Here is a 13,109-nt window from a genome sequence, read left to right as displayed (position 1 = left end):
TTTTATTAAGTGAAACAATACTAATATTTTTATGTTTTACCATCAGTAAAATAAGACATTTGTTAATTGAATAAGTGACTTTTATAAACTGCAAGACATTTCCTCAGCTTCATAGGACTTTCTGAATAGTGTTTATTATTCTTCATTGTGATTTCTTCAGTTATTTAAGTGTAATTTTTAACAGGACTTCTAGAAATATTCAGTCATATCCAGTGATGTGCAGGAAAATATTTAACAACTGACTTTCACGTTTGTCAATTATCATTGTATAAATACTCCTACATGACTGATTTAAGGCTAGAAATGTGACATCACTGAACAGTTGATTAGAAATATTCAGTAACACACCATTACATAGTGTTACAATATATATATACAATTGTAGATAATATAACATTAAATCTTAGATAATAGGAACATAAGGTAAAATACTTAAGAAGTAATGATATTTCAGTATTTGTTACTTTTGTTTCTAATAATGTATTTATAAACTTAATTTTTAATAAGTGGCTGTGTGTTTAACAACTGGCTTATGAAATTTAATATTTCCCAATCAGCTCTGCAGGAAAATGTTGGCCCTGTTTTAGCAAACTACTAGTATTTATTTGTGATCAAAAGAGACATCAGTACAATGTTTCAATAGTAGCTCAAAAGCTCCTTTTAAATCTCATGTTGAAGAAACCCAAGTTGACTCTATCTAGGTTTAAATCAGAGGTTCCTAAACTGTAGCACGTGTCAAAATCACCTAGAGGACTTGGCAAAATATACATTCCTTGGTTTAACTCCCAGAGTATCCTGTGAGACTTAAGCATTTGAATTTTTTTATAAGTTCTCTGGTGATGCTGATACTTCAGATGTTAGGAACCACACTTTGAAAAACAGTTGGTTTTAATGTTTTTCAGGTTCATTCTTTTACTGTGAGTAGAGATATGTCCAAAAAAAAAAAAAAAAAGTCAACTCAATGTTGAATAAAGAATCTAATATTCATTGGTTATAGAGCTTAAGCTCTGCACTACAATTTCCTTGGCTTCTGGTGTCTGCTCCAAATTATATATAATAAAGATCCTAACTTGCTGATCTTGGGCTTAATCATTCCTCCATCCGCCTCTTTGAAAATTTTTATAGTGACAAATATTTTCTATTTGAGTGGTTATATCATTTCTCTTTTTTTCCCACTCATCCTTCTTTCTTTGCTCTCCTTTCTCCATTTTCTCTCTGATTTTTTTCTTCCTTACCTTTTATTCTTTCTCTTTTCTCCCCTAACTGTTCTTCCCTCTTCTCTTTTGTTATTACCTCTCTGTTCCATTTTCCTCCTCCTCTCTTTCCCTCCACCTTCTCTAAGCTCCCTTTCAGTCCCTCTGAACAACTATTTACATAAATGGCAGTACCTTTCCCTTCCTCATGTGTAAATCTTTTTATTTACTAAAAAAGCAGAAATATGATTTTACATAAGCAAAATAACAAATATGTACTTGCTAAGGCATACTGTAGTACCTAGTTGTGTAACAGTCTAAGGAGAGGTAGGAATGGAAGGGAAAATTCAAATTATTTTAAATTGCTCCAGATATTAATTTTAGTTCTATATTTTAAAATATTAATAATAGGTATATAGCTCTAGAAAGACCTCTACAACTAAAACTACAACTACAAAACACTGCTGAAAGAAATCATAGATGATACAAATAAATGGAAACACATCCCATGCTCATCAATGGGTAGAAACAATATTGTAAAAATGGCCATACTGCCAAAAGCAATCTACAAATTCAACACAATCCCCATCACAATACCATCATCATTCTTCACAAAATTATAGAAAACAATTCTAAAAATCATATGGAACCAAAAAAGATCCTGCATAGCCAAAGCAAAATTAACCAAAAAGGACAAATTTGCAGACATCACACTACCTGATTTCAGATTATACTATAAGTCCATAGTCACCAAAACAGCATGGTACTACTACAAAAATGGGCACACAGATGAACGGAACAGAATGGAGAACCCAGAAATAAACCCAAATATTTACAAGTATTTACAGCCAACTGATCTTTGACAAAGCAAACGAAAACATAAAGTAGGGAAAGGACACCCTTTTCAACAAATGGTGCTGGGATAATTGGCTAGCCACATGTAGGAGAATGAAACTGGATCCTCATCTCTCACCTTATACAAAAATCACCTGAAGATGGATTAAGGACTTAAACCTAAGACCTGAAACTATAAAAAATTCTCGAAAATAACATTGGAAAAACCCTTCTAGACATTGGCTTAGGCAAGGATTTCATGACCAAGAACCCAAAAGCAAATGCAATAAAAACAAAGATAAATGGCTGGGATCTAATTAAACTGAAGAGCTTTTGCTTGGCAAAGGGAACAGTCAGCAGAGTAAACAGACAACCCACAGAGTGGGAGAAAATCTTCATGATCTATTCATTTAACAAAGGATTCATATTCAGAGTCTAAACGAACTCAAATCAGTAAATAAAAAACAAACGATCCCATCAAAAAGTGGGCTAAGGACATGAATAGACAATTCTCAAAAGAAGATATACAAATGGCCAACAAGCATATGAAGAAAATGCTCAATATCACTAATTATCAGGGAAATGCAAATCAAAACCACAATACGATTACCACCTTTTAAATTTTTTGACTAAATATGTTTATTTCTTTGATAAAATTACTGAGTATGTCAATCCTTATTTTCACTAGAATATTTCTGTTCATATTTTGTTCACAATTTTTTTAATGCTGAAGTTATTTAATTATTATTTTATAAAACATAGAATCCTTAGATATTCCTGACGATGGTGGACACATGAGCATATTTCTGGCTCTTTCTTTCTAAATTCATTGAAATGATTAAAAGGAGGTAAAAAGAAAGGCAAACCTACATCAGCAGGATAAGGAACTAGTGGAGGATGTTAATACATGCCAGGGACTCTAAGGAAGCAATGGGTTCTCAAGGAAAACAGGTTTAAAAAGAAATCTTAAATTTTAGAAAAATTCTAGAAGGGTAAGAGCTGAATATGGAGGAAGTATCTGAGAAAGCAGAGAATATACCTATTAACGGCCTATATTCAGTGGAATTAGGAAGTAGAGTTACATGACAGCCTATGTTTTCTTTGAGTGGTGATTGTACTAGAGACTTCTCTTATTTGAGCTTTACCATGTTTTCTGTATATTTCAACAATAAGTATGTAGTATTTTATAACTCAAAAAATTCATACTAGTTATATAAAAACTGACAGTGAGTATTTCCTGATTTTATGAAGCTGTTTAAAATCTATGGACTGCAGTAAGTTAAAATTTACTGTGTAGGGAAAGAATTCAGATGATCTGAAGTTTTCTCAGTTTGCTAGTAATTGTTTTATTCTCCTAGCCTCTCTCTCATTGATCTTGGTCCAGCTCTAGTAGGTTGAAAGGTGTACAAACCTTACCTCCACCAATCAGGAAGTTAAATTTTTGAAAAAAAAATTCTAGTATTGTAATAAAAAAGGAAGCTCAGAGAAAAATCAGCACGAACTCACTAAGTATATAATTGAGTATATAGTGTGAAAATTCTGAATTAGAGAGTCTTATTTCATTTATACTTTTAACATTTTCTCTATAGAGTTAAAATTATCACCTTTTTGTGGCAGATATAATATGATCGTATTCTACTTTATTACACCCATACAAAAGGCCTCCCCATGATAAAATAATGCAGCCTGGACTACTGTATAAGTTATTGCCACCAGTATTGAGGTGTGGCTGAAAAAAAGTGAAAATGGCTGGTTACAAAAACTAATAACAGAAACAGATATTAAGGTACAAAGCAAAGAAGAATAACAGTGCATATGTCACCCAAGATTTGAAAAAATAAAGTACATATGGAAAGGAAAGAGTTAGGTATAAGAAATTTTTAGATGAAAACAATTATAAAGCAGAAGGTATTGATTCAACAAGATTTTAGTACGAAAAACACTGCAATCAAAATAGGAAATATGAATTCACAAAAAGAAAATCTCCAAAATTGTGTTTTCAGTTATGTTTTGGCCATTCATTAGTTCAAATTAAACAATGAGATGAGAGAAATGTTTCTCAACCCCCAGCAGTTTTGTGAAATATGGTATACCATTTCAAGATGAAAATTGGCTCAAAGGAGAAAGCTGAGTTTTTACAGAGGGTAAACACCCAGTTTCTGGTTGCTATTCCACCATACCCTAGCTATATGATTCTATTTAAATTACTGAAACTGGTATAATATATGTGTGATGATTAAACCTTAGGTGTCAACTTAACTGGATTAAGAGATACCCAGATAGCTGGTAAAGCATTCTTTCCAGGTATATCTGTGAGGATGTTTCTGGAAGAGACTGGCATTTGAATCAGTACATTGAGTAAAGAAGATTTGCCCTCACTCAGTGGGGGTGTGCAATAGCCAGTTGCCTGAGTGCCTGGAGAGAACAAAAAGACAGAAGGAAAACAAATTTTGTATCTGTTCTAGAGCTGAGCCACACTCCATCTTCTGCCTTTGCACATTAGAACTTCAGATTCTCTGGCTTTTGGACTCTCAAACTTGCACCAATATGCCCTCAGGTTCTCAGGCTTTTGGGCCTCAGAGTGAGAGTTCAACTTCCCTGGTTATGAGGCCTTTGGTCTTGGAAGTCACGCTGTTGGCCTCATGGTTCTCTAGCTTGCGGGTGGTCTATCATGGTACTTTTCAGCCTCCGTAATTGTGTGAGCCAAATCCATGAATAAATCCCTTCTCTTACATCTATGTAACTATACTTATCTGTGTATCTGTGTATGTATGTATGTATCTATCTATCTAATCTATCTGTCTATCTATCATCTATCATATTAGTTTGTCTCTCTGGAGAACTCTAACGTAATGTGTGAAATTACTTTGAAAAAATATAAGCAGTTGTTATAGTAGGCATTAATTTTGTATGATGATAAATGCAAGTAAATTTTAGTTAAGGTCATAGTAAGACATGAAGAGTAGTAAAGGTAGTTCAATTACGTTTCTAGAATATATTGTACTATAAATCTTTTTGCCTAATAGATTTTAATATACAAAAACTTCATTTGGAATGAATCTATATATTGAAAGTATGAAATCTATTGACTAGATTCTTATAATTTTATGAAGTCTTGAATTATGGCAGTAAAGCTTTAATGTTTAAGGTTAATTATTATATGTCCAAACCATCAGTTTTCTTTCTAGAGAACTACTGTATGTGAATCAATAATTATCAGTCATTTATTTATCATTATCTTTTAGACAGAGTTGAACCAAGTGGTTGTACCAGGAGACGAGTTATATTTATTTGGCTATCTTAACAATGACTGAATTACATATTCCAGTACCAAGTTCTCTCTTGAAATAGTTGTTATGTTCTTTTGTCAGCAGGCATGTCGCGGGGTGCTATACTTTTTATTTCCTTAAGGTACATAAGGATTGAGAGTTGCTCCTTTCTCTTATATAATTCAGAGCTCAGGATTATAAGGACCTTGCTGAAGTTTTCTCAACTAATCAGCCATAACTAAAGTCCAAGTCCCCCGATTCTCAGGCTAGTATATTTTCAATTGCCCTGTGCAGTTTGTCAGGAATGGAGTAATCACTAAATGGAATAACATTGCAGAGTTGGAACACAGGAGTTTTTTTTTTTTTTTTTTTTTTTTTTATGTTGGCAGCAGTGCCCTCGAAACAGTGCACCAAAATAGTCGTGTTGAGTGGACCATCATAGTGATGTTGTGTACTTGTTTAATCCTAAATGTAAATTAACTGTTCTGGATACCTTAGTGTCCAGAATTTACATAAGTGGTTCCAAAACAGGAGTTTTGTGCTAATCGGAGGGTATGTAGGTGATCAGGAAGACAAATTTAAAACTATTACCTAAAAATAAGAAAGTTATACATTACTAATACTTAATAGACAAACATAATTCATGTAAGTTAAAATACATATACATATATACATATAATACACATACATATATACATATAATACACATACATATATGTATACATATAAGTATAAATACAGGTGCATATATATGCATACATATATATACAATAATGTTCATGCTCAACATTATTTAGCAATAGCAATCAAAAACATGGAAAGATTTAAAATTTAAAGTGGCAACAATTCATAAATATTTACATAGATATGATTAAGATGTCCAGAGTAAGTTATTAGAATGCTTTTGAAATATGTTATCAAATTGCGAAGGAGAGTCAAATTCATTATTTATTGTAAGTATTCATTGAGTGACTTCTGTGTGCTAAACATTGTGGTAAATGCTAGGGATACAACTGTGAAGCAGCATGGTTTCTGCCCTCATGGAGTTTGTTATCTGGTCTGCAAATTTTGAGGTTTTAGAACTAGATAAAGGATTTGAGAGATTTACCTGCAACCAAATTCCTATATTTATAGCTAGAAAGCCAGCTGAGCGTGCTTGATGTCTTACATATGTTAGTTTAAGGGATTTTAGTTTTTAGAATTTTAACAAAATACCATTTTCATCCACCTCCTTCCTCGTGTTACTATTTCTCTCCTCATCCATCAAGAACTTGGTAGGCAACTTCTCCCCTGTGCCTTACTCACTTGAGTTCCTAGAGATTTTGTGTTATCCACCACAGTCCTGACTGGTAACACCAGTGTTCCATTTCCCTTCCCCAGTTATACTCCAATTCTCACAGCTATTATTGAGGAGAAAGTATGAGATAAAAATTGATTTATTTTTAAAATATTTATGACTTCCAATCTACTTAACTAAATTACAATTCATTACAGTTCACTTTTCTGGAGTGCCTAGTAGGTTTTGGAGACTGTGCTATCAAAAGAGGAATGATTCATAGAGTCCCTACACTGTGCTCAGTATAGAACTGACCATAGTGTTGGTGCTCAATAAATGTCAGTTCAATGGATTAAAATGTTAACCTTCCCATGAACATCTACATTTTGTGAAAGGTAGTCTACCAGGATGGAAATAGAATGATATTTGAAATCAAAGATTAATTTGAATCTCAGTATTTCTACTTACCTTCTAGTGACCTTTGTTAAGTTCTTTGACTTCTATCGGCCAAAGTGTTTGAATATTTGAAATGGGACTAAGACTATCTCACTTCCAATGTTACAAGTAATATAGTGTCAGCATTACAATAATGTAGGCAAATAGCCTTAATCATTGCATGTAGTAGGCACTTGTTAACTTAAAAAAAATCGTTAAAGGAATAAATCTCTAACAGAAACATCTTATTCAGTGTCAAAACTTATGAGAAATATTGATTAAGCCAGGTGTTTCTCAATATGGGAAGAACAGCATTGATATTCGCCCCACTGACTATGGGAACGGTGTAGGATCGAGGTGGAGTATATAAGAATCTTGAGGTATAAAGCATTTTATTTTAATAAAACTCATTTTATGTGTTTTTGGCCTCTTAAAGCAGAAGAAATAAGATAAAGTTCAGCAAAATACTCCCCCATTAGAGGATAAACAGGAGGAAGGGTATATTTAGTTTTAAAGCAGGATTCCCTACAAATTATGCTCTATATTCTTTGTTATGAGAACATTCCTAGCGGCCATAAATATGTACACAGGCATAATGGGTGAGATAAGTAGGTTAGAAAATTATCAGTAATGTCTAAGTTGATTTGTGCTGCTGTAACAGAGTACCGCAAGCTGGGTAATTTATAAAAAAGAGAAATTTATTTTCTCACAGTCCTGGAGGCAGGGAAGTTCAATATCAAGGTGCCTGCAGCTTTGGTTGTCTGGTCAGGGCTGCTCTCTGCTCCCAAGTCAGGCAGAAGTCAAGCTAGACTAACATGTAAAGGCTTCTTTTGTAAGGGCGTTAATCTAATTCAGGCAGAAGGAAATCTCACTGTCTAATCGCCCATTACAGGTCCCACTGCTTGATACTATTGTACTGGAAACACCTGAAATGTGGAGGGGATACATTCAAACTATAGAAAATATCTTACTCTTTTAGAAAAGTGTCATTTTAGTATTCAGGAATCTTTACTCTCCAAACTGTTTTTTTTAATAGTAAAAAATAAAGTCCTTGGAATGTTCCGAGTGCAGCTTAATAAACTTAAAAAGTAATTTTAAAGCTGAGCCCTCAGAAGCTCAGGAACCAGGAGAGCTTTAGAGATCTGAGTAGTAGCAACTAAAAGTCAACCTCTTTGAAGTACTATCTTTGAATCATTCAGTTCCAGATATGATTGGGGCACTCTAACAATCCCACTAAGTTTATATGAGGTACAGAATATGCAGTTACTCAAAGAATATTGGAGAATTTTCCAAGTATTTTTACATGTATGTTAGAAAAAGTACATGAGCCAAGTTACTGTAATAACTGTACATTTACTTTAAATTAAAATATGCAACTTTAATATTCTTATATCTAATATCATCTTTTCCCAAAAAGTAAAATAAAAAAGCTTGCCATATCTCATGTTGCATTGTGTCTAATACATGGCCATGGTACAAAACAAATCTGTTAGTTGGGCTCCTTCAAAAAGAAGATGACTATAATTGAAAAGGCGAATGAGGGGAAACATCTCTGAAGGATAGAGGAGATAAGGGCAGGAGTGAACAATGAGCGCCTTTGGTTCACCATGCAGGTCTCATACCTATGAAAGTAGAAGGATAATTGAAAGATTCTGGCTGCAGAGGAATTTCAAGAAAGTTTTAGCTAGGCTGATGGGGAATCTTCAAGCCAAAATTGTTAAAGAGTTACTAAATAATTACCTGCTAGAGAGGATGGCACTAGCACCACTGTGGTGCTCCATCATTGACTGAGCAATTCAGAAATGGTTTTTATATGAGTGTAGTTGTGGATCTTCAGGGCAGTGCTGGTGGCTGTTATTTGACTTTGCTCCCTGTATAAGCAGATCTGAGCAAAACATTTCCATGATTGCCACCATTATACAGTAAGAAAAACTAAGAATGTAATTCTCCCCAGTTCCACATTCACTTAATTATCTTACTTGTCATCTTTTCCCCAAAAGCAAAAACAAAAAGCTTGCTGTATCTGATGGTGTATTCATAATTTTTTCTTGTGCTTGTGTTCCAAGATTCTTGTTCCTTAACATATCTTATAGATATTTTTGTATCAATTTATTACATATGCTTCATTATTTTTACTTGCTGTGAATAACTTCATTGTATAAAGTATAAAAGACGTTTTTCTTTTGATGAATTCTGAGTTATTTTTCAAACTTTTGTTATTATGAACAATGTTCAATAAATTTGAATCTGTTCATGGTTTTTGTACCTATTCGAATCTATCTGTAAGATAAGTCCCTAGATGTGGAATCACCTGGTCACAGGTCATTTATTTTAAAATCAAACATGTTATTTGTGTATAATAGTAGATTCCCATGTGGTTATAAGAAATAATACAGAGAAATTTGCCCCATTTCCACTAATAGTAACAACTTGCCAAACTGAGGTAAAATAAAGCAACTGGGATATTGACATTGATAAAGTCCATCTACCTTATTCATATTTCTCTAGTTTTTCTTATACTATTTATGTGTATGTGTCTATGTAGGCATATGGGTATGTATGTATGTGGTGGGGGTGTTACACATAGTTCTATGCAGTTTTATTATGATTATAGATTCATGTATTCAACACATTAGTTTCAAGATACTAAATAGCTCCTTCACCACAAAGATTTCTTGAGTTGTCCTTTTATATCTATACTCACTTCTCTCCCTTACTCCATCTTCACACATTGCAACTACTACACTTGTTCTCCATCTGCATACTTTCGTCATTTGAAGATTGGTATATAAATGGAATCATGGAGTATGTAATCTATTGGAATTGACATTTTTCATCAGCAAAATTATCTTGAGATTCATATGAGTTGTTGTACAGACGAATAGTTGTTTCTTTTTTATTGCTGAGTAGTATTGGATGGTATACATGTACCAGTTTATTCAACGATTCAACTGTAGACAGGCTTCTGGGTTATTTTTAGTTTTTGGTTACTACAATAAACGCTTTAAGAAAATTCATGTACAGGATTTTGTGTCAACATACATTTCCATTTTTTTTTTCGAGAATAAATGCCCATGAGTGCAATTACTGGCTTGAATACTAATTGCATGTTAGTTTTCTAAGAAACAGCCACACTGCTTTCCATAGTGGTTGTACCATTTTACAGATTCCACATCCCTGCCGGCATTTGTTTTTGAAATTAAGGTTCATTATTCTGCCTATGGATATCCAGTTGCTCCAGCACCATTTGTAGAAAAGTCCATCTTTCTTCTACTGGATTGCTTGACCTGTTTGTCAAAAATTAGTTTCAGTTTTATATTTTCTTGTGACTATTTTCTGGATTATATATTTTCTTCCACTTATTTGTGGTCTGTCCTGCCAAGACATGCTTGATTATTGTAAGCCTTAATATTCGTTCATAATTTTTATTTTAAAATTTTATAAAATTATCCTCCATTAGACTTATTTAAAATGTCACCAGCAATATATCAAGGTGCCTGTTTTGCTACATTTTCAATAATAACAAATATTGTTAAATTTGTTATAATTATCTAAAATGTAAGATACAATATATAACTTTAATTTGCATTTCTCTTGGTATGAGTAAGGTTGAACACATTTTCACGTAGTCATTTATATTTATTTTCTAAGAACCCTTTTTTATATATTTTTCCCTTTTTCTGTTGAAATTTTTGTTTTTTATTTAAGGACTCATATCAATAATATTAGCATGTTTTATGAGTTGGATATATAAGTATATACACATTTATATATATCAATTTGAGATGTAACTTCTTATTCTACTGATAAGGCATCTTTCAAAGTGAAATATTTGGATTTTCATGAAGTTAAATATATTAAATTTTTGTTGACGTTTCTGGTATTCTAATTTTAAAGTATTTCCTTTTACAAATTAATTAGACTCTTTGTATGTCAGTCTCTTCATGTCCGACATGGGATAATAATAATATATATGTCATGTGGTTCTTGAAAGAATAAAATTAGTTAATGTATATAAAGTTCTTGAAGCAGTGATGGCACACAGAAGGCTACTATTTTTTATTATTTTAAAATGCTGAGCTACATAATAAGTTTTAAGAAATTTAAAATTTCCAGAAAACCTCAATGAAAGCATAAAATATAGTGATCTTGAGGATAACTAGTCCATATATTAGAAATTATATATATATATTATTAAATATATATATATATATTTCTTGGAATAAAACAATGTAGGACTTGAAAATAACAGTGTGGTAGGCAGAATTCTATGATAACCCCTGAAAGACACCCTATCTTGTATAGCCCTCTCCCTTTAAATGTGGTAGGACCTATGACTATGATGTATGACTATATGATTGGTATGTTATATAACAAATGTTAAGGGATATTACAGATTGAATTAAGGTTCTAAGTCAGGTGGCTTTGTGTTAATCAAAAGTGATGTTATCACTGGTAGGCCTGGCCTAATCAAGCAAACCTTTTAAAGAGGGCCTAGAGGTCAGAAACTCCCTCTCCTGCTGACTTGGAAGAAGCAAGCCACTATGAGTTCTACAGTTGCAAGGACATTTATTTTTGCAACAACGATGTGAGCTTCAAAGTGAATCTTGAGCCTCAGATGAGTCTGCAGGCCTCATTATTATCATTATCATTATTATTTTAGTCTCAGATACCCTGAGGAGACAACATAGGTAAACAGTGCTCACATCCCTGACCCCTGAAAACTGTGAGATAATAAGTGGGACATGATTTAAGCCATAAAGTTTCTAATAATGTTCTAAGCAGCAATACAAAATGAATACACATACCAAGAGCCAAAACATAAAATGTCTCAAGATGCTTTGCAAAATCTCTTACATAAATAAAGAGAGAATTTAATGGATAAAGGTAAGATCAAGAAATGTTTGCCTCTAAAATGTATATTAATAGAATATGTGCTAGTCACATGCTTACATTTCTTTTCCATTATTGTTGCTCGTTCCACTGCTAGTTCTCATACAACTTATTTCATCTCTTATGATGTGTCAAGCATTTCAGAGTTAACTGCACTGAAAATGTCAAATAGGATGGATTCAAAGAAGCTTCAAGAGCTCATGCAATATACATCCAACAATTCTGCATGTGTACGCCAACCTGCTTTACATCAAGGACTTGACTCTTCACAACAGCAGGCTAATAACCTTCATTACCCTCTGCCATAATGAAGGAAGTTCTGAAAAAGACTTTCAAAAGAAAACAGCAATAACTTGATCTAAGACTTACAGATAAATCAAAGGAAGATAGAGGCAGCATATGTTAGTTAAATAACACATTTAATTCCTGTCTAATCAATGATCTGTCTATAAACAGTAGTTAATCTAAACAGTACTGTTCTCCTCAAAGAACTGGAGGACAATCAAATTATAGGTTGAAATGGTGAGATAGAAATGTCACACAAAAATGTATGCATGTAAAAGAAATTTGAGTATTTATATAATTTATGTTACAGATTAAAAGTTACATTAATATTATAAAGTATATTTAAGAATAGAAAGTATATTTGTCTCCATTTTAAAGAAGAATGACTTCCAGTATTAAGATTTCAAGTATGAATATAAGTTTGTTGACATCAATTTCTGGTGTCTTTGAATTCATATTGATTTCTAATTGTAATTTAACCTCATGAAAGGAAATTGAAGGAATGACGCAAGAAAGGAAAAAAAAAAGAAGGAAGGAAAAGAAGAAAAAACCTTTTTAAAATTTTTCCAAATATATTTTTATCCTGATACCTCAAATGATCTTGCACAAAGACAACTATTCTATTGAAATAACAGTTGTTTTGCCTTAAAAAAAAACATGGAGGTAATCAATAAAAAATTAGTGCTGATGGTATGCTATTTTTACCTAGAACTAAAATAGTTTCAGTTTCTAAGTTCCTTCTTGAGGTCACATTTGATTATAGTGGTTTCACTTGGGTGCAACCAGGGTTCTGTACTCAGTTGAACTTTGAAGAAAAATTAATAAGTGAACTATCTATGGACTATTTGTGGTTATATTTATAATCTGTTACTGAACAACTGCTGTGAAAAGGTTTATTTTTATCATTTATTTTTACCTTTTAAG

The sequence above is a fragment of the Pongo pygmaeus genome, chromosome 13 (genome assembly GCF_028885625.2).
Source record: "Pongo pygmaeus isolate AG05252 chromosome 13, NHGRI_mPonPyg2-v2.0_pri, whole genome shotgun sequence".
NCBI lineage: Eukaryota > Metazoa > Chordata > Mammalia > Primates > Hominidae > Pongo > Pongo pygmaeus.
The sequence above is the reverse complement of the archived record's forward strand: the minus strand, read 5'-3'. Positions refer to the sequence as shown.